General features: G+C 42.0%; 1 protein-coding gene across 2 annotated transcripts in view; it reads left to right on the top strand.

Annotated features, from left to right (window-relative positions):
* Nucleotides 1–351: 351 nt before the first annotated feature.
* LOC126284198 (aminopeptidase N-like) overlaps nucleotides 352–25,832 on the top strand; it is a 1,000,437-nt gene continuing 974,956 nt past the window's right edge. For both annotated transcript variants that reach the window (XM_049982954.1, XM_049982953.1), the window contains exon 1: nucleotides 352–438. The gene's annotated coding sequence lies outside the window, so the exon portion shown is untranslated. The remainder of the gene's footprint in view (nucleotides 439–25,832) is intronic.

Below are 25,832 nucleotides of genomic sequence, written 5' to 3' on the forward strand. Positions count from 1 at the left end.
GTGCCTAAGTGGCCATCCCGTCAGCGACGTGACAGGAATCCGCGGCCGGACAGCAACGCCGCCGGCGTAGCTCGTAAAATGCCGGTCACGCGTCTAAACGGAAACAGAGCTGCGCCGCTTCGACCTGCGCCGAAGACTTACGGCCGTGTGGTTGAGGAGATATTCCTTTTTTTCTCTTTTTCCTGCCCTGCGGTCCAGAAACAGCACTCGTCCGGAGCAACTCTCGGAGAGCCGACAATCTGAGCCCAATTTGGGCACCCGGCGCTCGGCGCAGCGCGGCGCGTGCGATAGCGATAGGTCGAGAGGTCGACTCGGTCGTCGAGCGCCGAAGTCGATATCGCTGGCGGAGGAGGCGGGAACTCGCTGGCCGCCAGACTCCAGCGGCGGTGGCGGCAGTAGAGCGGCGACCGACGCTCCAGGCAGACGCAGGGCGACGCAGTGAGTACCGCCGCGTAGAACGCAGCCTCGCCGCTCGCCCGCTCGCGCGCGCGCTTCCGATGCCGACGGAAAATGAGCAGAAACGCTCGAAGGATCAGCTCCAAAATATCAAACTGAACAGTACCCATTGTCCGTAAAGGTAGTCATGGCGTACATGCGATGTTGATACAGACAGCGGAACACACCCAATACGAAAAAGCGGATAACGCGAAATTATGCAGCAGACCCGACAAAATGCTATATCATTTCCTAGAGTTTGTTCTTCTTTAAACATGAGAGAAAAATCACTTTTCACGAAAAGATTTCGCTTCGCAGACGAACAAATATATACGCCCAACCTGCTTTTTGCAGTCGCTGGCCCACCCACGTCTATTAGCTGTCTTTTTTTTTCGTCACATTGAGGAAAGTAAACAATGCTTGCTACTTTACCACTTGTTTTTGGTTAATCCCATTTCGTTCTGCTTTCGAGTTCCATAATGGATGTGTCGAATTAATTGAATTGTGTGTCGAAATTAGTGAAATTTGTGTAAAAATCGTTTCACGTCTTTTTTATATATATATTATTTTACGCGCAATGATGGAGAATCGGGCGAAGTTTCTACAGTATCACTAGATGCATTTATCACTATCGCCGCTAATGTAGAGTGTACAGCGTAGCTTCTGACACACGAAGACTTTCGGAAATAGTTCACATCTCAAAAATTACATTTTTGTAGACGACAAAGACGAAGTGGACAATGAAATCAACATTTCAGTTTTATTACTCACATCACAAATGCAGAACACCACGAAACGTATGTGCAGCTCTTTAGACGCGCATTCGAATGGCGAAATGAAAACACGATGGACGATGACAAATAATTTGTGGAAAATTTGATGCTGAAAAACGAGTGCAAAACATGGTTACGTTTTTCTCAAAAAACTTCCAATGTACTGAGCTTATCTACACAAGTAAAATTTGGAAGTAAATCTAATTATGCTAGTGCAATGAAGATTGACGAGATCGAAAATATAGATTTGTAAAAAAATTCCTTGCATGTATTTTTTAATACAAAATATTTAAAACGAAATATAGAACCTTTAATTAAAATTATTAACAATTCCTTAGTTGATTTACATGCACCAACAAATATTTCACGTTAAACTTTCTCGCTGTATTTATTTTTCATTTTATTAGCAGGAACTTGGTCGAAAAGGGGGTTGACCTAGAAACACAGTTTTACGGGAGACAGTTCTTGAATGATTCTTAAGTGAATTTAATTAAAGTCGTGTGTCTCCCTCAATGGAAATAGCCCCTAGAACTGACGTCACTGCTAATGCAAATAGTTATCAGAATATTTCAGGTTTCATACACATTTACATTATAAATAAGCCATATTTGATTGGATAGTATTTTGCAATGCTGGTGTACCGTAATCATTGCAATGTGATGTTAAACCAACTAAGGAGATCCTGTGTAAATAAATCTCTCGTGCAAAAATATGTTGTTAGATCTTTATCTGAAAACTGAAACGTTTTTCTTTTTTTAACTAACTGATCATGCTCTAAGATATTCCGCGGTAACGAATTAGTAGAAGGTGAATACCGATAGTTCTAAGTTACTGGACTTTTTCTCTTCTCCGTATTTAAACTGTGTGAGTAATGGAACACAAAATTATATCTTCATTGTTGGAAAGGCTGTCTCTAAGAGCTGTGCTGGTAAGTGTTACTACGCGAAGCCAGTTACCCATGGATATCGGAACCACTATTTTAAGCATTAATTCATTAACTGCCCTTGTGAGCGAGTACATTATTCATGAAGTATTCATTGGGTGGATATATCTTTGCCTATGATACTTAACATCCTACAATCACTAAAACTGAAACATATTATCGGAATAAATAAATCGTTTTTTCTCTCTTGAATGTTTGCACTTTCTAACTCTCAGTGTTTACGTCTGCAAATGTAAAGACTTTTGATGAGCAATTTACATTCGAAACGCAATGCCACCAAGAGCGTTTCGTAATGAAAATATACCATAACGTATTGTCATAAAGTGCATACTGTCCTTTTTTCACGTAACAGACGAAACCGCATGTGACCTAACTGGACGGCCTTCACCTGTTGCTGAGATGTATGAGGAAATATTTTAGCGGTAACTGCTACTTTTGTAAGTTAAGGATGAGTGGAAAACTGAATAGCAAAAGTGTTGAATAAGTAAAGTCAATTAACAGTAGACGAAAAATGTTTTACGTAATTACAAATTGCAGCTGGGAAAGCAGATTTATTGCTATTTACATACAAACACAGCTAGCGTTTGTCTCGTGTGATTACTCCGTATTTTCTTTCCTTCGTAGGATGAGGCACTTGCTTCACCACAAATTATGTTTTACTGCATGGCCAAAGAGTTTACATAATTTCAAGATTATGCATCAGAAGTGGGCCTTCGCGCAGAAATATTCTCGATACTGCATATTAGAAGATGTGATGTAGCTAACAGTCATGGAGTTCAACGATGGTGATTGTAGGCCTCAAATTAAATCAGAGGAGCGTATGGACATGGACTCTATCGAAAATTGGTCTATGATCGCAAAACCCTATTTTTCCGTTGAGGTGCCAGGGAGGGTTTTTCCCTAGCAACCATTATGTATAATATTTTTCAACATTTCGTCTAGTGCTATATGAGTTTCATAGTAAGTAATTCATTGATGTTTCGGACGCTGTTGGGCAAAGTCAGTTTATCAATATAATCGTATGTAGCACTTGATCGTTTACAAGAAAAGACGTATTGTATCGGCACTCATTATAAAATTTAACGCGTTCTTCTCACATCTGGGACAGCACTGTGCAAGTTGGTTAACGATATGTAGTTCAAGTAATTGTGCTGTACAGCACCGAACGCACTGAGACTTGAAAAGTAGTTGATTGGAAGTATACGTTTCAGTATACATTTCAATCATAGCACGTAATCACTTGACCGTCCTTGGAGAGTTGACCACAAAAAGGAAAATGTTCTCTTATTTGAACAGATAGGATATTTGTTCTGTCGTTTTGAATAGTAACTAACTGGTAAAACTGCCTAATTCTGGATTCTGGAATATGTGTACTTGACTGTTTACCGGTGGGAAATGATATGAACCACAGAAAGCGGATCGGTAGATTCTTTGGCGCTGTAGGAAATATGGTTAGGCGTTCGACATCCGGCACAAAGATTAAACTGATCACAGTTAGAATCTTACCTGTTACTATCACATACAATTTACGTATGTTAGCGACGCGCATACGTCAGGCAGCTTTCCTCCACAGGAGTTAGATTTGCGTCCGAAAAGTTATTTTTCTTCCAGCATTAACTAAACTTAAATGTCGATTTCTGGCATGGTGTAACATGTCATGCAATGCAGAAATAAGTGTAGTCCTATCATTCTTTTGGTGTCTTATTGTTGTTATTTTTGTTTACAAGTATAAAACTAATCACTAGTTAGGGTTCTTTCGTCCCTATAATTGCTCTAATATCGTGTCTGCTTACGGTATTTGCTGTTTATGGCTGCTCCTAGAAAGCTTTTCTCCCTTCACTTTACTTCTTTACTCTCCGCATTTGACGTAACCTAGTAGAACTACAAGGTCTGTAACAGTAAAATTTTGCTTTTGGTGAAAGCGTACATTTCGCAAAATGGAATACTTGGCTGTCACATAAATTTTTATTTGTACAGGTTTAAAAAACTGAAGTGAGCATAATTTGTAGCGTGAAGATGGAAGGAGGACTAGTGTTTCAACGGCCCTTCGACGACAACGTTATGAGAGTTGGAGGATCATCGCGGCTTGGGGACGGAAATCCACTGCGCCTCTTGCACAGAAATGGCCTGAGCATTTGCCGTAAGCCGTTTAGGTAATATACGGAAATCCTAAATCTCTATGATCGTACGGGGATTCGAATTGCGGTCCTCATGAATACCAGTTCATTCCCTTCCACTGCGCCATCTCGCTCGGTAGCGTAGTAGTCCAAGCATTATTATGGAGACGTGATTCTTTAAACTTATCCTCATATGTTGCATTTACTTAATTGTCTGCCATAAATATTAGGTTGATACCTAAGTTCGTAGCGTTTCCCATAAGTTTAATAAACACAACAGATGCTCAAAAGATAGAGTTTTATCATCAAAAATACGAGGGTAATCCCAAAAGTAAGGTCTCCTATTTTTTTATAAGTACATAGACCTGTTTATTTCTACAATGGTTTACATCAGTTTACAGCTTGAACATTTAGCTATTTTTCGACATAATCACAATTTCTGTCGATGCATTTTTGTGGACGCTGTGGCAGTTTCTGTATACCCGTGTCATACCAGCTCGCAGCCATGCTGTTCAGAAAGTTATGAACCTCTTCTTTCACCTCGTCGTCGGAGCTGAATCACTTTCCGGCCAAATGTTCTTTTAACCTAGGGACCAGGTGGTAGTCACTGGGCGCCAAGTCAGGACTATAGGGTGGTTGAGTGATTATGTTCCACTGAAACTGTTGCAGGAGAGCAACGGTTTGCCGAGAAATGTGTTGGCGCCCTTTGTCATGGACAATGTGTACGCCCTTGCTCAACATTCCTCTTCTCCGGTTCTGAATTGCCCGTTTGACCCCCTTCGGATCCCAAAAAACGGTTTCATGACTTTACCGGGAGACTGTGTTTGTTTGAATTTCCACGGCTTTGACGAAGTAGGATGCCGCCACTGGCGTGACTGTTGCTTGGTCTCAGGTGTAAAGTGGTACGCGCAGGTTTCGTCACCCGTGACAGTTGAGTCCAGAAAGTTGTCCTGTTCGGCTGCAAGGCGGCGTAGAAATGCGCAGGAAGCATCAACTCGTTGCCGCATGTGGTCCTCAGTCAGGATGCGTGGCACCCATCTTGCTCACACCTTCCGGTAGTTCAATGTTTCTGTTAAAATTCTGTGAGTGATGCTCTGGGAAACCTCAGGAAGCAACGTGTAGAGATCATACAGGGTGATCCGCCGATCTTCACGCATGTTTTGCTCAACCTTTAACACTGTCTCCTCAGAAACTGACGATCTCCCGCTCCTTTGTTCGTCGTGAATTTCGGTCCGACCAGCTGCAAACTCTCTACACCATTAACGAACATTTTTGACATCCGTGCACAACTCACCATACACTTCCGTCAATTGGCGATGGATTTCAATTGGCGCAGTGCCCTTTGCGTTCAAAAACCGAATAACTGCGCGCAATTCGCACTTGGCGGTAACATCCAACGGGAGCTCCTTTCTGAAAGGCTGCCAAGCCAAGACTGAGCGCCTCAGCGCGGCGTGCGCATGTTTACACACAGTGCGTGAAGCACTCTTCATAACAGTGTGACCAAATGCCACATAGACTCTGTACTTATAAAAAAAAATCGGAGACCTTACTTATGGGATTACCCTCGTATAATCTCTTTCAATATTTACAACAGTCTGCCAATGCAGGAGTAACATTTCGATTCCGCGACTGTAGAAATCACGTCGTTTTGTGGCAATGAACTCGTCGAGCCGTGTTTGGAGCGCACTGCTAAGCAGAGAGCGGAGAAGGGGAGAAACTGAGAGCGCAAAATCAGATGAAGAAGGTGGGTGCAAAATGATTTCCCACCCCTATTCCTGTGTAGAATTTTTTTTGTTTTATTTTTATTTTTTTCAGCAGAGTGAGGGCGGGCGATATCGTGGAGTGGCGTCACTTCACGCACTCTTCCTGGTCGTAGCTTATGGATTGCGTCTGAAATACTTCTCAGTTGTTGATAATATACGTCAGCAGTGATGTTTACACTCCGGGAAATCAATCCGTAGTACACTACACAATCGCTGTTTCACCAAATGCGTAACGTTATCTTTTGCGGATGCCTGCAGATATTTGTACAGGGTTGCTTTGCTTGGGATCAACCACTCCTTTCTTTTCCCTATGTTAGGATGAAGACACCATTTCTCGTCACCAGTAACAATACAGGATAGGAATGATCGCCGTTGTTCACGAGCCAATTGATGACGAGCCAGCAGAAATGCACACATGGTCACACGCAGATTTTTGTGATTTTGTCTTAAAGCATGTGGTGCCATACACCCGATTTTTGAACCTTCCCCAGTGCATGCAAATGTCGCAAGAATGTAGAATGATCACAGTTCATCACATTTGACAGTTCTCGAGTACACTGACATACGCCATTGTGGATTAATGCGTTTAACCAATCTTCACCAAACCTCGAAGGGCTTCCTGACCGTGTAGGATCACGAATGTTCAAAACGGTCCTCCTTAAAAAGAGAAAACAATTTTTTGCCATGGTCTGTCCAATGGCATTTACCTCATACACGGCGCAGACGTTTCTGGCTACCTTTGCTGCTGTAAACCCTTTACTGAACTCAAACAGAAAAACATGTCAGATATGTTCTGATTTCTACACTTGGCACTCAATTTTATAGCATACTTATCTCCACTCACTGTCTCCCAAGAGAAAATGACAGTACGTAAACCCAGGTAGCAAAAGTGAACTACAAATAAAAGCTGACGATCGATAAATAAAACTATAACAACCGGAATACCATCAAGCAAATGAAAAAGGCCACGATCTGGTGCACCAAACTATTAAGTATAGAAGTAAGTGTTAAAGAAACTAGCAACCAGTGTAACGTCTGTATAATTAATTAAGTAAAACATTTAATGTATCACATGAAAACTACTGTTCTAATAACAGAAAATTAATAAATGACGATAAATGTAGGCAGAATATAAAGTAAATAAAAATTAATTATTTTTGGGGCTATTTTCCTTCTAAGGAGAAAAGACTATAACATTCGTGTTTATCTCGTGAAGCTATCCCAGGGTATGTACAAAAGAGTTTCCGTAAGTGATCCAGAACAGAGATATGACGTTTAGAATCAGTTTTGGGAGCGAGCGCGCACCTCGTGCTAGCTCGCTTCATTTCAATACTCAGCTACTGACACTGAAAATCAGTGCAGCATATCCCAATATTTTTGTCTTGAAAATATAAGTATTAAGTATTAACCTTGTACTCCACTCCTCCCCCCCCCCTTCTTGTTGTTGCTATTGTCCACTATGGTAAACACTTTTCAGAAGATTCCAGAGGAGTAAGATTTATAATAAACTTTTACGTATCTTTTCTCGCACAGTTGACTCCAGTTCTTCATGTCTGGGGGTCTGATTCCTGAAGCTGAAATTCTCACATTTTAGGTTCTCAGGGTCCAGTTGATCTAAATAATTTTAAAGGATGTCATTGCAGAATTTTTTTTTACAATAATTTATTGTTTCACATTGTATGTATCACACTGTCTTTTGAATTTTCACATTAACAAAACCGAAATTACATTGTTCGACCTAAATAAAAATTACGTCCGATCACATCAGAGGCATGCTTACTACTACTTCACTCTGCGGTAGTAACAATATTCCAATGAGTTTACAAATGAATTTCTGTTAGTTCGATTGTTATTTTATTATTTCATAAATGAATCCAGAAATAGATGTAATAAACAGTACTAGATTGCGTAATTAATAATAGAAATTTTAAGTGTGTCAAATATTTCGTAATTCCAAAATTTCCCTTAAAAAAAGAAAAAAATTAACTGTACATTCAGAGCTAGCGCATATCGATTGTAACAACTAAAATAAGGTAATTCTTTTCATAAATTTTAGCTTTAAATACAACATATTGTGAAACTTCCTGGCAGATTAAAACTGTGTGCCGGACCGAGACTCGAACTTGGGACATTTGCCTTTCGCGGGCATGTGCTCTACCATCTGAGCTACACAAGCACGACTCACGCTCTGTCCTCACAGCTGTATTTCTCCCAATACCTCGTCTCCTACTTTCCAAACTTCACAGGAGCTCTACTGAGAACCTTGCAGAACTAGCATTCCTGGAAGAAAGGATATTGCGGAGACATGGCTTAGCCACAGCCTGGGAACATATTGTGTATAAAATTACATGAAATTTTTCAGAAAAACAGCTAAGATAATATTGACCGGTCCAAAATTGGAAAAATACTTATTGTGTCGACTATTACGGTTAAGGAAAAGTAATGCTAGCGGAGGTTGACCCTTTGCCTTTACAGCCTCCATCAAGTGCGTCGCTGTAAAATATTAATTACGTCCACCAGGTGTTTTTCAAAAAAATAGTTATATCTTCGCTTCAGCTGAACATCGTAAAAATCTGTTTCTTATATACGTGAAAAAGTGTCAGCGATGTCTATCTTTAAGAATTATTTTCATAAAATAAAAACTGGGACTTCCCAACAAGAGTGTAAGTTTTTTGAAATCATATTATCATCCTTGCAATTAATAAAATCATAAAGTCATGTTATAGCACCGTAGCACACCTGTTTGTGAATAATCAAATGGTTCAAATGACTCTGAGCAATATGGGACTTAACATCTGAGGTAAACAGTCCCCTAGAACTTAAAACTACATAAACCTAACTAACCTAAGGACATCACACATATCCATGCCCGAGGCAGGATTCGAGCCAGCGACCGTAGCGTTCGCGTGGTTCCAGACTGAAGCGCCCTGAACAGCTCGGCCACACCGGCTGGCAGTGAATACTCCTAAAATCCTTACTCTAGGCCCGTCCGCTGAGAAAATGTGGCCAATTAAACGTGTTTTTTTTTAACAAAAAGCGTTTAATCTCGAAAGAATGTTTTCCATTTCTTAAGTAAGTACTTTTTTTGACTTACCGCAGTAAATACCGTGTATGGGAACGTGAATGTTAACCAGTTATAGTGAATCCGATTATTATCTCGGAAAGTAAGAAGGTAATCAATACTTGTAGAAAAAGCAATCAATAAATCTTTTTACGCCTTACAAGTTTCTCATTTAACATTTTTTCTGTCCGACCTAAAATTGTTACTTATTTAACAAAAACCTTTTTTCAGCTTTGTGGAGTTTTATGGCCATATTCGCCATTTTGGGTCGAGTTTTTACGAAAAAGATGCACTATTTACAGTTTAATTTCCTATACGTTCAAATTGTTTTGGCTTCAGTTAATGAGTTTTGCAAATTTAACATTAGGCCGTCACTGAATGCTTGAATGTACAGGATAAAAGTGAAACGTAACATAACAGAGAAACCGACTAGCATTCCAAAAATTAAAACGCATCTAATTATAGAATAATTTTCATTTCTTTCAGTAATTTTCTCAAAAGTACATGATGTTTGGAGATTAGTTATACAAAAGTGACATTTACTTGTGAAAGGGTAAATAACGTACAGAAATCTTTGATACAGCACTGAAATGCAGTACATCTTAAGGTTTTATTCACGTCTGACACTGTTAGTAGCCGATACCGGTTAGGTGGCATGCGTGATTTAGATATTCCAACAGTCATTATGAAGTCGTATAACGGTGTGCTATAGTCCAGAGTCAGTTCAGGACTAATCATCGCAAGTCACCACCTCAAAGACAAACTTTTATTAATTGGTACAATCGTTTCACAGAAACGGGTCGTCTACCACATAGGACACCTAGCTGGAACTTCAGGATTAACAATGTAAAGCCGGAATAAAACTTGAATATATACTTCATTCAGTGCTGTATCAAACATTTTTGTACGTTATTTACCTTCTCCTCAATTACAGGTTACTTTTGTACAACTAGTTTACAAACATCGTGTACACTATCGCCCGTTCCATGCTGGAGCATCATCTTTCTATCACGAAGATTTCTGAAGGCCACTCATCGTTTTAAGCTCCTATCCTTATGGGCGCAAAATAACGTTGCTCTCTTCAACATGAACTATACGGAGATTCGTTTCGCCGAACGTTTACTCAGAAGGGAGCACAGTTGTCATTAAGTACCAGAAAATGATGCCTTCACTCTGTCTGGGAGCGGAATAGGAAAGCGACTGATAAGCGATGATGATGTGTGAGATGCACCGTGAAGTGCCGTACGGAGTATGTAGCTGTGGATTCTACGGAGTTTACAAACCATACACCTCAACATTGTCACTGGTGCTGACGTTCCGTTCTCCGGTACTGGGAACATTGTTAATTATGAAATGCAAAGCCGTACAGTTGCGCTCGTGTTGTCACGTGGCTTAGAGTTCTGGCCACAGAAGGAATACTGCAAAACAAACGTTGCCAAGATTAAGCGGATCAGGCTTGTTTGCTTGTGCACCGCAGTAGGTTACATGGCTTTTTGTTTGTTGTCTCGACACTGCGTCATTTGCGTACAGAGTCTTAAGTTACAACACTGCGAAATTAATTATTCTTAGCTGTGAGGTACAGCACGTGTATGTACTGTAGCTACGCACGAAGCTATTGTAAAAAGTAGATGACAAATAACATGTAGTATACGATAACAAACGCGCTTCCACTTGACATTAAACAATCCCATTAATTCCAGCTGTCGTTGCATGCCAGCTTCCTTCGTGCCACTGTTAATACTGTTGCGTACGAGCCATTTTTAATATCTGTTTAACTATTTCTGATGTTGAGGTTAGAAATGTTGATAAATACTCATTCCTTATTTGAAAATCGTGTCAGTTGTTCGATGGCTTCCAGAATTGAGCCGTTAAGATGGTATCAAGTGACTGAGCGAACATCACTTCTATTTGTAATCATCTTAGCGAAATGACGAAGGTTAACGATAGACATGTCAACGAATAATGTTCCGTAAGCAACATAGGTTGCAAAGAGTGCTTGTCATGAGTGATCATTACAGTTGAAGCTTCTGAGAAAATGTTTGTGGCAGTTGCAGTTTCCACACGAATCGCAGCAGAATGAGATTTTCACTCTGCAGCGGAGTGTGCGCTGATATGAAACTTACTGGCAGATTAAAACTGGGCGCTGGACCGAGACTCGAACTCGGGACCTTTGCCTTACCGGGAAAGTGCTCTACCATCTGATCTACCCAAGCACGACTCAGGACCCGTCCTCACAGCTTCAATTCTACCAGTACCTCGTCTCCTACCTTCCAAACTTGCCCACGAAAGGCAAAGGTCCCGAGTTCGAGTCTCGGTCCGGCACACAGTTTTAATCTGCCAGGAAGTTTCAAATGGTAGCACTTCGTCTGTTTTGTGAGTTGCTGTAAGACGTGATCAGCCTTCATTTGATTGGTTGTACACTCAAACTTTATTTTTATTTACCAATTTTATTTCACTGCATTTCTGCGTCTAGCACTTTTCCACAATCACATATTTTTAAATAGTAAATTAGACATATCATATCATCGAACAACAAAGCGAGAAAATGACGGGTTAATGTAAGAATTTACTTCTTTTTGAAAAGCTTAAAAACAGGTTAAAATTGTTGTTAGTATTGATAATATATTATCAGTAAAACCGACCTTCATCTAGTTCAGATGGTTCAAATGGCTCTGAGCACTATGGGACTTAACATCTGTGGTCATCGGTCCCCTAGAACTTAGAACTACTTAAACCTAACTAACCTAAGGACATCACACATATCCATACTCGAGTCAGGATTCGAACCTGCGACCGTAGCAGTCGCGCGGTTCCGGACTAAGCGCCTTAACCGCGAGTTCATTTAGTCATAATCGATTTAGAAAATCTGCGGAATAATCCACTCGCTATAACTGGGTCATGAAACGTGTCTGAATCAGGCTGATAGTTTTCTCTGCTTTTAGTTTCATTTCTGCAATTTATGTTTATGGGAAAATTATTAATTGGAAGTGAAAAATACTGAAAAATTCCTACTTGTCACTTAATTTGAATGGATGTCAGTTATCATGAGACAATGAAGTGTACTTAAAGTATTATGGCATCGAATAGAAATAAGCATATTGTATGTTACACAGTGCTGCATATCGAACAGTGCTATGTGAAAACTGACCTTTCTTTTAAGGAAATTCGTGTCCTCAACTATAAATCTCACAATCAAATTTACTTTGATATCCACGTCAGGTCCCTGAAGTGAAGGACAGGTCTGCTCAAAGATCGCATAAAACTACTCTTAATGGAGTCAAGTGCCTCAAGATACGTCATCGACATATGAAATAAGCATTGAATATCGTTGACAGCGAGAAAAGTAAAGATAAAACATTTTACGGATCTGAGTTAGGAGAAGAAAAGAAATAACCTGCTTTCTTGTTTGATGAAGCATTTCTACAAACCTGCATATAGCAAAACTGCAAATCTTCTGGATCAGTGTTGCCGAAGGGTGGTGCGAACCTCGGTCCTCCCACGTCCACCCCGTCCCCCCCACTCAATGCTTTAATTGTCCCTTAGAGATGGGGCAGACAATTCGCGGCTACTGATCGTCATGGAACTGGTAAGAGCTGTCGAAAGACGACCTAAACCGGTGTAGAGTTTCTGTAATTTGGCGGCTGGGATTAATTAACTACTTATTTCGTTTCGACTCGTGTGAAACGTCCAACAACATGTGACCTAATAATTATAATTCCATAACATGCGCAAGGCCATTAATTGAATCTGCTTGTTGATTGACTTAAATATACATTGCCAGAAAAGAATTAGTATCCTATTTTAGAGGTTTCCAGTCCACACAAGATTTATTGTAGCAAAAGTGCATATGGGGCACACGAAATGATTATACAGGGTGTTACAAGAACGTTCGGCCAAACTTTCAGGAAACATTCCTCACACACAAAGAAAGAAAATATGTTATGTGGACATGTGTCCCGAAACGCTTACTTTCCATGTTAGAGCTCATTTTATTACTTCTCTTCAAATCACATTAATTATGGAATGGAAACACATAGCAACAGAACGTACCAACGTGACTTCAAACACTTTGTTACAGGAAATGTTCAAAATGTCCTCCGTTAGCGAGGATACATGCATCCACCCTCCGTCGCATGGAATCCCTGATGCGATGATGCAGCCCTGGAGAATGGCGTATTGTATCACAGCCGTCCACAATACGACCACGAAGAGTCTCTATATTTGGTACCGGGGTTGCGTAGACAAGAGTTTTCAAATGCCCCCATAAATCAAAGTCAAAAGGGTTGAGGTCAGGAGAGCGTGGAGGCCATGGAATTTGTCCGCCTCTACCAATCCATCGGTCACCAAATCTGTTGTTGAGAAGTGTACGAACACTTCGACTGAAATGTGCAGGAGCTCCATCGTGCATGAACCACATGTTGTGTCGTACTTGTAAAGGCACATCTTCTAGCAGCACATGTAGAGTATCCCGTATGAAATCATGATGACGTGCTCCATTCAGCGTATGTGGAAGAACATGGGACCCAATCAAGACATCACCAACAATGCCTGCCCAAATGTTCACGGAAAATCTGTGTTGATGACGTGATTGCACAATTGCGTGCGGATTCTCGTCAGCCCACTCATATTGATTGTGAAAATTTACAATTTCCTCACGTTGGAATGAAGCCTCATCCGTAAAGAGAACATTTGCACTGAAATGAGGATGGACACATTTTTGGATGACTCATTCGCAGAAGAGTACCCGTGGAGGCCAATCAGCTGCTGATAGTGCCTGCACACGCTGTACATGGTACGGAAACACCTGGTTCTCCCGTAGCACTCTCCATACAGTGACGTGCTCATCGTTACCTTGTACAGCAGCAACTTCTCTGACGCTGACATTAGGGTTATCGTCAACTGCACGAAGAATTGCCTCGTCCATTGCAGGTGTGCTCGTCGTTTTAGGTCTTCCCCAGTCGCGAGTCATAGGCTGGAATGTTCCGTGTTCCCTAAGACGCCGATCAATTGCTTCGAACGTCTTCCTGTCGGGATACCATCGTTCTGGAAATCTGTCTCGATACTAACGTACCGCGCCCCGGCTATATTAATCCATACATCAAATGGACATCTGTCAACTCCGCATTTGTAAACATTGCACTGACTGCACTGACTGCAAAACCACGTTCGTGATGAACACTAACCTGTTGATGCTACGTACTGATGTGCTTGATCCTAGTACTGTAGAGCAATGAGTCGCATGCCAACACAAGCACCGAAGTAAACATTAGCTTCCTTCAATTGGACTAACTTAAAAAATTCAAATGGCTCTGAGCACTATGCGACTTAACATCTATGGTCATCAGTCCCCTAGAACTTAGAATTACTTAAACCTAACTAACCTAAGGACATCACACAACACCCAGTCATCACGAGGCAGAGAAAGTCCTTGACCCCGCCGGGAATTGAACCCGGAAACCCGGGCGTGGGAAGCGACAACGCTACCGCACGACCACGAGCTGCGGACAATTGGGCCAAATGGCGGTGAATCGAGGAAGTACAATACATAATGAGGAAACTAAAATGAGCTCTAACATGGAAAGTAAGCGTTTCCGGACACATGTCCACATAACATCTTTTCTTGATTTGTGTGTGAGGAATGTTTCCTTAAAGTTTGGCCGTACCTTTTTGTAACACCCTGTATTTACAGATCAGTAACACAGGCGAATCTGAGGCACCAGGTATGCTGAAACACTCTTATTAGTATGTGGTACATACAGTGAGTGTTGAGACTCTTGCCTCAGCTAAAAGTTTCTTCATATAGCTGACCCTCTGAAAAAGTGTGGTCATGGGTGCCTAGAGGCTGACACTCGTGTCACGATGATTCGTGAACCATCATAGAGCTGAAACTGAAGACGTACACGTATAAGTCAGCCAAACTCAGTTCGACTCGATGGCCATTTGGGTCGAGGCACCGTGTGTACCCTAAATCAGGCCCGTTGAGGAGGGGGCCACGTTAGAAAGAAAGCTGGCGTTCGCTCGCCGCCCGAGTACTGTTCGCTCGCGGTATATCTGGCTGTCAGGGGTTATTATGCAGCGCAGGGGAAGTGCAAACTGAGCACTGTCTTCAGAGGAATGGCGATATGTTAAGTTCTCTGTAATTTTAAACGCAAGCATAAATACTTAATGGCGCAGTGCCTAAAGAGAAGAGTATCTCTTATATAATCTATTAAAAGCAGCATTATGGCCGAACTACAAAGAGAATTTCAGACAATCCAGCACCAATTTCATAACACAACTGTGCGGGGTGCCTAGTTACATTTAAAACTTATAGGCCCGCGGTGCGACAGGTAGCTGAATGATAAGTTTCTTTGTAAAATAAGTCTTGAAGGTCGCGTAAAATTTTGCCCCGCGCTCTGAGGCATCTTGTCACGGTCCGTGCGGCTCCTCCCGTCGGAGGTTCGAGTCCTCCCTCGGGCATGGGTGTGTGTGTCGTCCTTAGCGTAAGTTGGTTTAAGTTGGATTAAGTAGTGCGTAACCTCAGGGACCGATGACCTCAGCAGTTTGGTCCCATAAGACCTCACCACAAATTTCCAAATATTTCGCGCAAAATTTTTGTTGAACATAAATTTCCACAACTTCGAGGTAGCAATCTGCCAATAGAAACGTACTGATAGGCTTCAGTTTAAAACCTTGTCTTTTAATTGCTTTGCTCATATAGTAGTACCAGACACTGATGCTTTAGTGAAAAGCAAAATATGTAGTATTCATTGAGATGGAGTAGTCTTTCTATGTCTAACATGTTACTAAAATTGTTACAAATTACAAGTAGATGGCAATTTAAACTTAGTGCGAAAACGACATTCATCACAAGGCTGCATCAATCATTTAAAAAAATCATTTCTCGGACTGAGGTGCCCCACAATCTTTGCCTCATTGATTAAAAGAAGTGTAAGTTTCTTTTCAATGTCATTTCTCTCATCGCAGCAGTTTTATGAAATGAATTTTCCACTAAGGGCATTAAGTAACAATCGTCAAGCGATACATCTCCTTAGAACTATTAGCAGCCATAGAGCAGACTCGCTGAAAACAGTTCCTCCTGCCGTTCCGGTTCCTCCTCTCGCCCCTTCCTCTTCCCCTTCCGCCAGTCGCCTGACCCCGCCACTTGCTCAGTGTTGACTCGGGAGCGCGAGACAGCTCGCTTGAGCAGATCGCTGAACGGGCCTGCCCTAAATCACCAAACACATTTAATAGTGTATTCTTCCTGCTATGCTGTATATTCACGATAAAGTACACCTTTCTGGTGTTGCATTTGTAGGAGCCATAAATGACATTACACGGGAGATTTATGCGCTGACAACCACTGTAGCAATTTTGTACAAAATATAAGACAAAATATCAGTCACTGAGCCCATTTGGTTACAATTCCGCTTTTCTACGACTTATAATAGAAAGATTTCATCACACGAAACGCAGGAATCAACATCCGCGAAAGACTCACCTCCGTGTCAGCATAAATAAAGTTCAGTTACACTTCTCAATTCCGCAAATCGTAGTGCAAGACAAGATAATTACAGTAGAGCGTCGATTATCCGAAGTAATTGGGGGACACGGGTGTTCGGAAAACTGGTTTGTTCGCATAATCTAACTGTACATGTTTATTTGCCGAAACGAAGTACTGAAGCGTAAATGTATTCATAAAGACATGCATCTCTTTTAGTATTAAAAGTAACACACAAAGGCAACTTCAGTAGGGATATATAGCATATGGCACAGTTAATTAAACAAAAATATATACATATTACATACACATTTTGCATGAACAATACACACAGTACACAAAATTAACGTTTAAAAAATCCTTTATTTTGGTCTGTCTAAACAAGCCTACACGCTTACGAGCACCAAGGCACGCACTTTTGTCATTACAGAAACCCGAAACTGTTCACTTTCATCTTGGGCTTCAAACCATCGCAAGGCAGTATCTAAACAAGTGAACGCCTCAGAAGCTGTCGGTATGCTTCCCATTAGAAGCAATTTTCCGCCAGCGGTGGCCCAGTGCGGCGACTACTGTGGGAAACTTGGTTTGGGAGTGAGGGGGATGATGGACGGTAGGGTGGGACAGTAACAGGTGAGAGCGAGTACACAGTTCGGTTAAGCGGTCGTTCGGTGGACCGACGCTCTACATCTTCATCTACATTTATACTCCGCAAGCCACCCAACGGTGTGTGGCGGAGGGCACTTTACCTCCCTTTTCTGTTCCAGTCGCGTATGGTTCGCGGGAAGAACGGCTGTCTGAAAGCCTCCGTAGGCGCTCGAATCTCTCTAATTTTACATTCGTGATCTCCTCCGGAGGTATAAGTAGGGGGAAACAATATATTCGATACCCCATCCAGAAACGCACCATCTCGAAACCTGGCGAGCAAACTACACCGCGATGCAGAGCGCCTCTCTTGCAGAGTCTGCCACTTGAGTTCGCTAAACATCCCCGTAACGCTATCACGGTTACCAAATAACCCTGTGACGAAACGCGCCGCTCTTCTTTGGATCTTCTCTATCTCCTCCGTCAACCCGATCTGGTAAGGATCCCACACTGATGAGCAATACTCAAGTATAGGTCGAACGAGTGTTTTGTAAGCCACCTCCTTTGTTGATGGACTACATTTTCTAAGGACTCTCCCAATGAATGTCAACCTGGTACCCGTCTTACCAGCAATTAATGTTATATGATCATTCCACTTCAAATCGTTCCGCACGCATACTCCCAGATATTTTACAGAAGTAACTGCTACCAGTGTTTGTTCCGCTATCATATAATCATACAATAAAGCATCCTTCTCTCTATGTATTCGCAATACATTACATTTGTCTATGTTAAAGATCAGTTGCCACTCCCTGCACCAAGTGCCTATCCGCTGCAGATCTTCCTGCATTTCGCTACAATTTTCTAATGCTGCAACTTCTCTGTATACTACAGCATCATCCGCGAAAAGCCGCATGGAACTTCCGACACTATCTACTAGGTCATTTATATATATATTGTGAAAAGCAATGGTTCCATAACACTCCCCTGTGGCACGCCAGAGGTTACTTTAACGTCTGTAGACGTCTGTCCATCGATAACAACATGCTGTGTCCTGTTTGCTAAAAACTCTTCAATCCAGCCACACAGCTGCTGTGATATTCCGTAGGCTCTTACTTGGTTTATCAGGCTACAGTGCGGAACTGTATCGAACGCCTTCCGGAAGTCAAGGAAAATAGAATCTACCTGGGAGCCTGTATCTAATATTTTCTGGGTCTCATGAACAAATAAAGCGAGTTGGGTCTCACACGATCGCTGTTTCCGGAATCCATGTTGATTCCTACAGAGTAGATTCTGGGTTTCCAAAAACGACATGACACTCGAGCAAAAAACATGTTCTAAAATTCTACAACAGATCGACGTCAGAGATATAGGTCTATAGTTTTGCGCATCTGCTCGACGACCCTTCTTGAAGACTGGGACTACCTGTGCTCTTTTCCAATCATTTGGAATCTTTCGTTCCTCTAGAGATTTGAGGTACACGGCTGTTAGAAGGGGAGCAAGTTCTTTCGTGTACTCTGTGTAGAATCGAATTGCTATTCCGTCGGGTCCAGTGGACTTTCCTCTGTTGAGTGATTCCAGTTGCTTTTCTATTCCTTGGACACTTATTTCGATGTTAGACATATTTTCGTTTGTGCAAGGATTTAGAGAAGGAACTACAGTGCGGTCTTCCTCTGTGAAACAGCTTTTGAAAAAGATGTTTAGTATTTCAGCTTTACGCGTGTCATCCTCTGTTTCAATGCTGTTTCGAACCACTTACCGATTTAACGTAAGACCAGGACTTCCTAGAATTTTCTGTCAAGTCGGTACATAGAATTTTACTTTCGAATTCACTGAACGCTTCTCGCATAGCCCTCCTTACGCTAACTTTGACATCGTTTAGGTTCTGTTTGTCTGAGAGGTTTTGGCTGCGTTTAAACTTGGAGTGAAGCTCTCTTTGCTTTCGCACTAGTTTCCTAACTTTGTTGTTGAGCCACGGTGGATTTTTCCCGTTCGTCACGGTTTTACTCGGCGCGTACCTGTCTAAAACGCATTTTACAATTGCCTTAAACTTTTTCCATAAATACTCAACATTGTTAGTGCTGGAACAGAAATTTTCGTTTTCAACTGTTAGGTAGTCTGAAACCTGCCTTCTATCACACTTGCTAAACAGATAAACCTTGCTCCCTTTTTTTATATTCAAATTAATTTCCATATTCAGGGATGCTGCAACGGCCTTATTATCACTGATTCCCTGTTCTGCACTTACAGAGTCGAAAAGTTCGGGTCTGTCTGTTATCAATAGGTCCAAGATGTTATCTCCATGAGTCGGTTCTCTGTTTAATTGCTCGAGGTAATTTTCGGATAAACTCAGTATAATGTCACTCGATGCTCTGTCCCTACCACCCGTCCTAAACATCTGAGTGTCCCAGTCTATATCTGGTAAATTGAAATCTCCACATAAGAGTATAATATGCTGAGAAAATTTATGTGAGATGTATTCCAAATTTTCTCTCAGTTGTTCTTCCACTAATGCTTCTAAGTCGGGAGGTCGGTAAAAGGAGCCAATTATTAACCTAGCTCGGTTGTTGAGTGTAACCTCAACCAATAATATTACTGTACCTACGTACACACTAGTGGTCCTACACAACTCTTAATACCAAATGTAAGTAGCCAGTTTGTAAACAGCCTGATTCTATTTATTATGTAGCCCAATTCACACTGCCGATTAACTGCTCCTGAAAGGTTCGAATGGTTCAAAGGCTCTGAGCACCATGGGACTTAACTTCTGAGGTCATTAGTCCCCTAGAGCTTAGAACTACTTAAACCTAACTAACCTAAGGGCATCACACATATTCATGCCCGAGGCAGAATTCGAACCTGCGACCGTTGTGGGGGCTCGGTTGCAGACTGTAGCGCCTAGAACCCCCAGGCCAATCCGGCCGGCGCTCCTGAAAGGTGAACACTTCAAACACAGGGGCCATGCATTCCTCCACGGAGCTGGTTGCAGAGAGGGACATAATAACTTACTCTGAATTGCAACGTTACGTTTGACTAAAACCAAACGTGTTAAGAAACTAAAAGAGCTTTAGGCTACATAGTCGCCGAGGTACAAAGTTTGTAGGCCCTAATCCAATATTTTACGATGACAGTTTCAATACTTAAGCTGCTGCCTGCGCCCTTACTTCCAAACATGAACGATCCCATGCTCGCTGTATTCTCACGGATGCACTGTAATGCTGGTCTTGACATCCTGCTCCCAACATTACTCAGAAACAATTGGCAATCTCAAATTACGACAAAGGTAGTTTAACGTTTCCCAAATTATGTGTTGTTTACAAAATTCTTCACAGAAAAATTACATTCTTTGAGATATCTTCCGTCTAAGCAAATAATTGTAGGCAGTTTGTTTATTACCTTTCACCTTTCGTTTCTTTTATTTGTGAAGCATGTTCAATGGCCTGTAATACATTTTTCTTCTTACACATATAATAAATGTATTATATGTTAGTTACAAATGTTACTTTGTTACATTTTGTGTTTAGGTTAGAATCAACGTTTTTTCACAAATTTCGTGATGCGATTTTTTTTTAGGTTAGAAGCTTTTTTAGCACAAGTTCGTAATGTGAAAAACGTGACAAAATGTAACATAGTAACATAATACATTTATCATGTGTGAAAAGAAACATATATTACTGGCCACTGAAAACGCTTCACAAGAAAAAGAAGCGAAAGGCGTATGGCAATGAACAAATTTGCTTCAATTAGGTGCATAGACGGAACGTACCTCCACGAATTTTTACGTAACTAATAAACAACAGAAAACAGAAGAAATGACGAAAAACTGCATGTTTCTCATGATAGACGACGTGGGTATTCCAAGTTTGTTCCTAAATAAAGCGATGTACATTGTACATTAAGCACATTTATATTCATATGTTAGACGGTTATAACAATAATCACTTCGCGGTCTAGTCACGGATAAATTAGGCATAGAAATGTTGATTTTAAACTGCTTGTATTTACATATGCAAGTATAGTACTGCACTACGACGTAAAAATGTAATCAGAGTATGGAATAATTTTTATATCGAAATAATCAGACACGAGATGCACAGTTGAACGAGTATTCCGTCCCTAACGATCTTAGCGTTTATGAAATGTTGAACGACTGTCTTTTCTTACAGCCTTCCTTCTTCGTGGTGCACTGACAGTCTCCGAAAGTCTTGATTACATCCAGAACGCGTATGTATCATCGAGACAGCTTAATAATCGATAATAATGATTGGGAAAGTGTGCTGTCATTCAGCTAGCCACTCCTCTCTTTGCTTCCATTAACTTCTAACTTTTTAGCATCTGGGAAGAAACTCTTAAACAAGGAGTTGCGTCTGTGTTACGCATGTCGCTGTGTTAGCTGTTCTCGATGGCAAGCGCAGCTGTGGACGGGATGTGCTTGGTGCACAACGCAGCCACTCTCCCTTATGGTGGTCAGACGAATACGACCGAAAGTTTGACAACCAGTATAACAACATTCACGTTTCCATTCAGTCTAACATCGGACCACAAATATGGCTCCCAAAATCGGGTTATTGCACGATTCGACCAGCTGGCCAAAATGGAGAAGCGCAGCTCAAACTCGGTTAGGTCTGACAACGCTGTCTCTAACTACACTACTGGCCATTAAAATAGCTACACCAGGGAGAAATGCAGATGATAAACGGGTATTCATTGGACAAATATATTATACTAGAACTGACATGTGGTTACATTTTCACGCAATTTGGGAGCATAGATCCTGAGAAAGCAGTACCCAAAACAACCACCTCTGGCCGATATAACGGCCTTAATACTCCTGGGCATTGAGTCAAACAGAGCTTGGATGGCGTGTACAGGTACAGCTACCCATGCAGCTACAACACGATACCACAATTCATCAAAAGTAGTGACTGGCGTATTGCGACGAGCCAGTTGCTCGGCCACCATTGACCAGACGTTTTCAATTGGTGAGAGATCTGGAGAATGTGCTGGCCAGGGTAGCAGTCGAGCGCTTTCTGAATCCGGAAAGGCCCGTACAAGACGTGCAACATCCGGTCGTGCATTATTCTGCTAAAATGTAGGTTTTCGTAGGGATCGAATGATCGGTAGAGCCACGAGTCGTAACGCATCTGAAGTGTAACGTCCACTGTTCAAAGTGTCGTCAATGCGAACAAGAGGTGACCGAGACGTGTAACCAATGGCACCCCATACTGTCACGCCGTGTGATACGCCAGTATGGCGATGACGAATACACGCTCCCAATGTGCGTTCACCGTGATGTCGCCAAACACGGATGCGACCATCATGATGCTGTAAACAGAACCTGGATTCATCCGAAAAAATGACGTTTTGCCATTCGTGCACCCAGGTTCGTCGTTGATTACACCATCACAGGCGCTACTGTCTGCGATGCAGCTTCAAGGGTAACCACAGCCAATGCCTCCGAGCTGATAGTCCATGCTGCTGCAAACGTCGTCGAACTGTTCGTGCAGATGGTTGTTGTCTTGCAAACGTTCCCATCTGTTGACTCAGGGATCGAGGCGTGGCTGTACGATCCGTTACAGCCATGCGGATAAGATGTCTGTCTTCTCAACTGCTAGTGATACGAGGCCGTTGGGATCCAGCACGGCGTTCCGTATTACCCTCCTGAACCCACCGATTCCTTATTATGCTAACAGTCGTTGGATCTCGACCAACGCGGGCAGCAATGTCGCGATACGATAAACCGCAATCGCGATAGGCCAATCTCGTGTGAATGCTCTGAAAAGCTAATCATTTGCATAGTACAGCATCTTCCTTCTGTCGGTTAAATTTTGTAGCACGTCACCTTTGTAGTGTATCAATTTTAATGGCCAGTAGTGTAGTATATGGCGTCTCCCGGTCCTTCGGTTGATTACGCAAGATCTGACATCGTTGACGCCGCCTATATCCCCTACCAGGCATGATAACAACGCTAAACACAAACAGCACTAAACACAAATCACACTAGTGCAATCTGGTAGCCATGCTACCTGTTCCAGACAGTTATAACTGTCCCCATACCTGCTGATGTTGTGTAGTTGTGCGAAGTTCCACTGACACACGACCATGTCTTCTGGGTGCTTCATTCTTTCAGTCGGCAATGTAAATCCGATGGTGATAACGGGATTCAAACGGTTTGAGGTGCTACTAGAGGTTCCGGGGTAGCTGCCGAAAACTCAAGATACAATAAGCACTCAGTTTATGTCGCAGAAACACAAAATCCCGACGGAAACCATTCTTCGGTCAGCTTCTCTGTTCTGAACGGAGTCTCTGTGAAGAACTACTGCTTCTCGTGGGCTTTTAGGGCTCAGTCGATAGAGCCCCACGTGCCTAATTACCCACGATAAACGCTTACGCACGGAAATGCACCAATCGTACGCTGCCTGCATGCTGCGCCCTCCCGCAACATTGCGGCTAGGGACAGCCTCTTATATTTATCGCAGCGGTAATTTAGCGAAATTAAAAAATAAAATAAATGTATGGCCCACATTGGCCATCGTGGCCGCCGCTTGTTAATGCGGAGTTATGTTCGTGAGCATTTTTACGTGTTTTTGAATGCATGTGAGAGAGAAAATTTAAAGCCTGGCTGTTGTTCGCCTATTCTGGGCCAGGCTGAATAGGTCATTAGTCAGAACAATGCGTGACCCGTTAAACGAAGAGCCCCCTTTGATATCGAGCACACTTCACTCACACCCTCTAACTGTACGTCGTGCTACCTCAGTATAGGAACGCTGACACCTCGCACACTGAGACAAAGTTGCTGTCCTGCCTTGTCAAATTAGAACTTTTTCCAATTCATGGAGGCATGATAAGGCGACCTTTGACTTTTCTTAAATATGGCATGTCCCGGATTTAGTAGGACTTTGGACTACCAAGGAAAGTACCAAAACCAACTTACAGGCAAGCACCAACGTCAATATTTTAAGAACATTGCGTTGCGCCCCTTTGAAATAAAAACAAATGGGATATAATTATTCAGTAACTGATATTTTCCATGAAGGACACGAATATACAATACAGTAAATTTTTTTAAACAACTGAATATAGTGTTGAGCATACGTGAAGTCAAGTCTAAAACGGAGAAAAGACCTCAATAGGTAGTTGTCCTTGTCGAATTTTAAAGATAAACCGAAAGAGATCCAAAATGGTATCCATTTTGTGATGCTCTTCTGTATGCCAGATCCCTTTTCTGGTGTCTTTTGGACTGTGCTATGTACTGGACTGCTTCTTTATTTTGCAGTATGCAGCTTAGAGGCATAAGCAGATCACTGGCCTTGGATGCCGTTTTGGTTACCTTTTGGTTCATTTTATTTTAATAGGGCTCTTCGCGAAGTCCCTTCAAACTCAACAAGGGATTATGGAGATTTGTGTACTGTACACTATTTTATATCAGTAAGCTGTTTTCAAAGACATTATCTGTTGTGTCTATTGGACAAGATCAGTTACTGGCTTCTGAATACTTTCGGCTTTTATATATCATTTATTTTTATTTTACAGGACACCACACAACGTTCATAAGACATTGACAATAGTGTTTGTCTATTAAGATATTTGCTAGGACGGGAGGCTATGTGTTTAACACCTGTTGTGCCACTATGTCTGTTTTTATATTTTTCCTTGATACACCAAAGTTTTACTAAATCTGGGTCGTGCCATTTTTTTTTTTTGTAGGTCAAGGTGAAACGCGTGACTGGCAAACTCTAAAATAATAAAGACTGTTTTGCTGTCAAGATTGTCTATCTCTGCAAAACTTACCAAGATACCAACTTACCGCATGAAATACCGTTTGAAGTTAATGTATTCACATTTAGGAAACAGCTGCATTAACTGCACGTAAGTTCTCTGGGAGAAATTACCTGTATTCCAGCGCCTAAACGAAGTAACAAAAGTACAGACGCTGTGTTATCCGTTATTACTTTAATAATATGCCGATTCCTTTATGTTCTACATACCTGTAAAAATGCATTGTCTTTAAGCAGATTAAGCATTAAATTCGGTAGAAGGTGATTATCATATTGTGTTGCATCTCTCCAAGAACGTCGGCTCCTGTTTTGCTGTCGAGCGAGGTACCACAGTAGTTAGCACTCTGGACACGCATTTGGAAGGACGACGGTTCAAACCCGCGTCCGGCCACCTGATTTAGGTTTTCCGTGATTTCTCGATAGCGCTTAAGCCAAATGCCAGGATGGTTCCTTTGGAAGGGCACGGCCGATTTCCTTCTCCAGCCTTCCATAATCCGAGCTTGTGCTCCGTCTCTAATGACTTCGTTGTCGACGGTACATCAAACACTAACCTCCTCCTTCTGCTTCACTGTTGCTCGGTCCTGTCGGAAGTTGAGTGGCCACTGCAGTGACCAGTGCCGTCCTTGCTGACCCTGAGAGGCGTACGCAGTATTAGGCAAATAAATTGATACTGATTGTATGGCTCTGAGCACTATAGGACAACATCTGAGGTCATCAGTCCCCTATAACTTAGAACTACTTAAACCGAACTAACCTAAGGACATCACACACATCCATGCCCGAGACAGGATTAGAACCTGCAACCGTAGCAGTCGCGCGGTTCCTGACTGAACCACCTAGAACCGCTCGCCCACAAAGGCCGGCGGATACCTAGAGTTCATAGGCTGTAGCACGATCTAG

Source organism: Schistocerca gregaria, chromosome 8, assembly GCF_023897955.1.
Source record: "Schistocerca gregaria isolate iqSchGreg1 chromosome 8, iqSchGreg1.2, whole genome shotgun sequence".
NCBI lineage: Eukaryota > Metazoa > Arthropoda > Insecta > Orthoptera > Acrididae > Schistocerca > Schistocerca gregaria.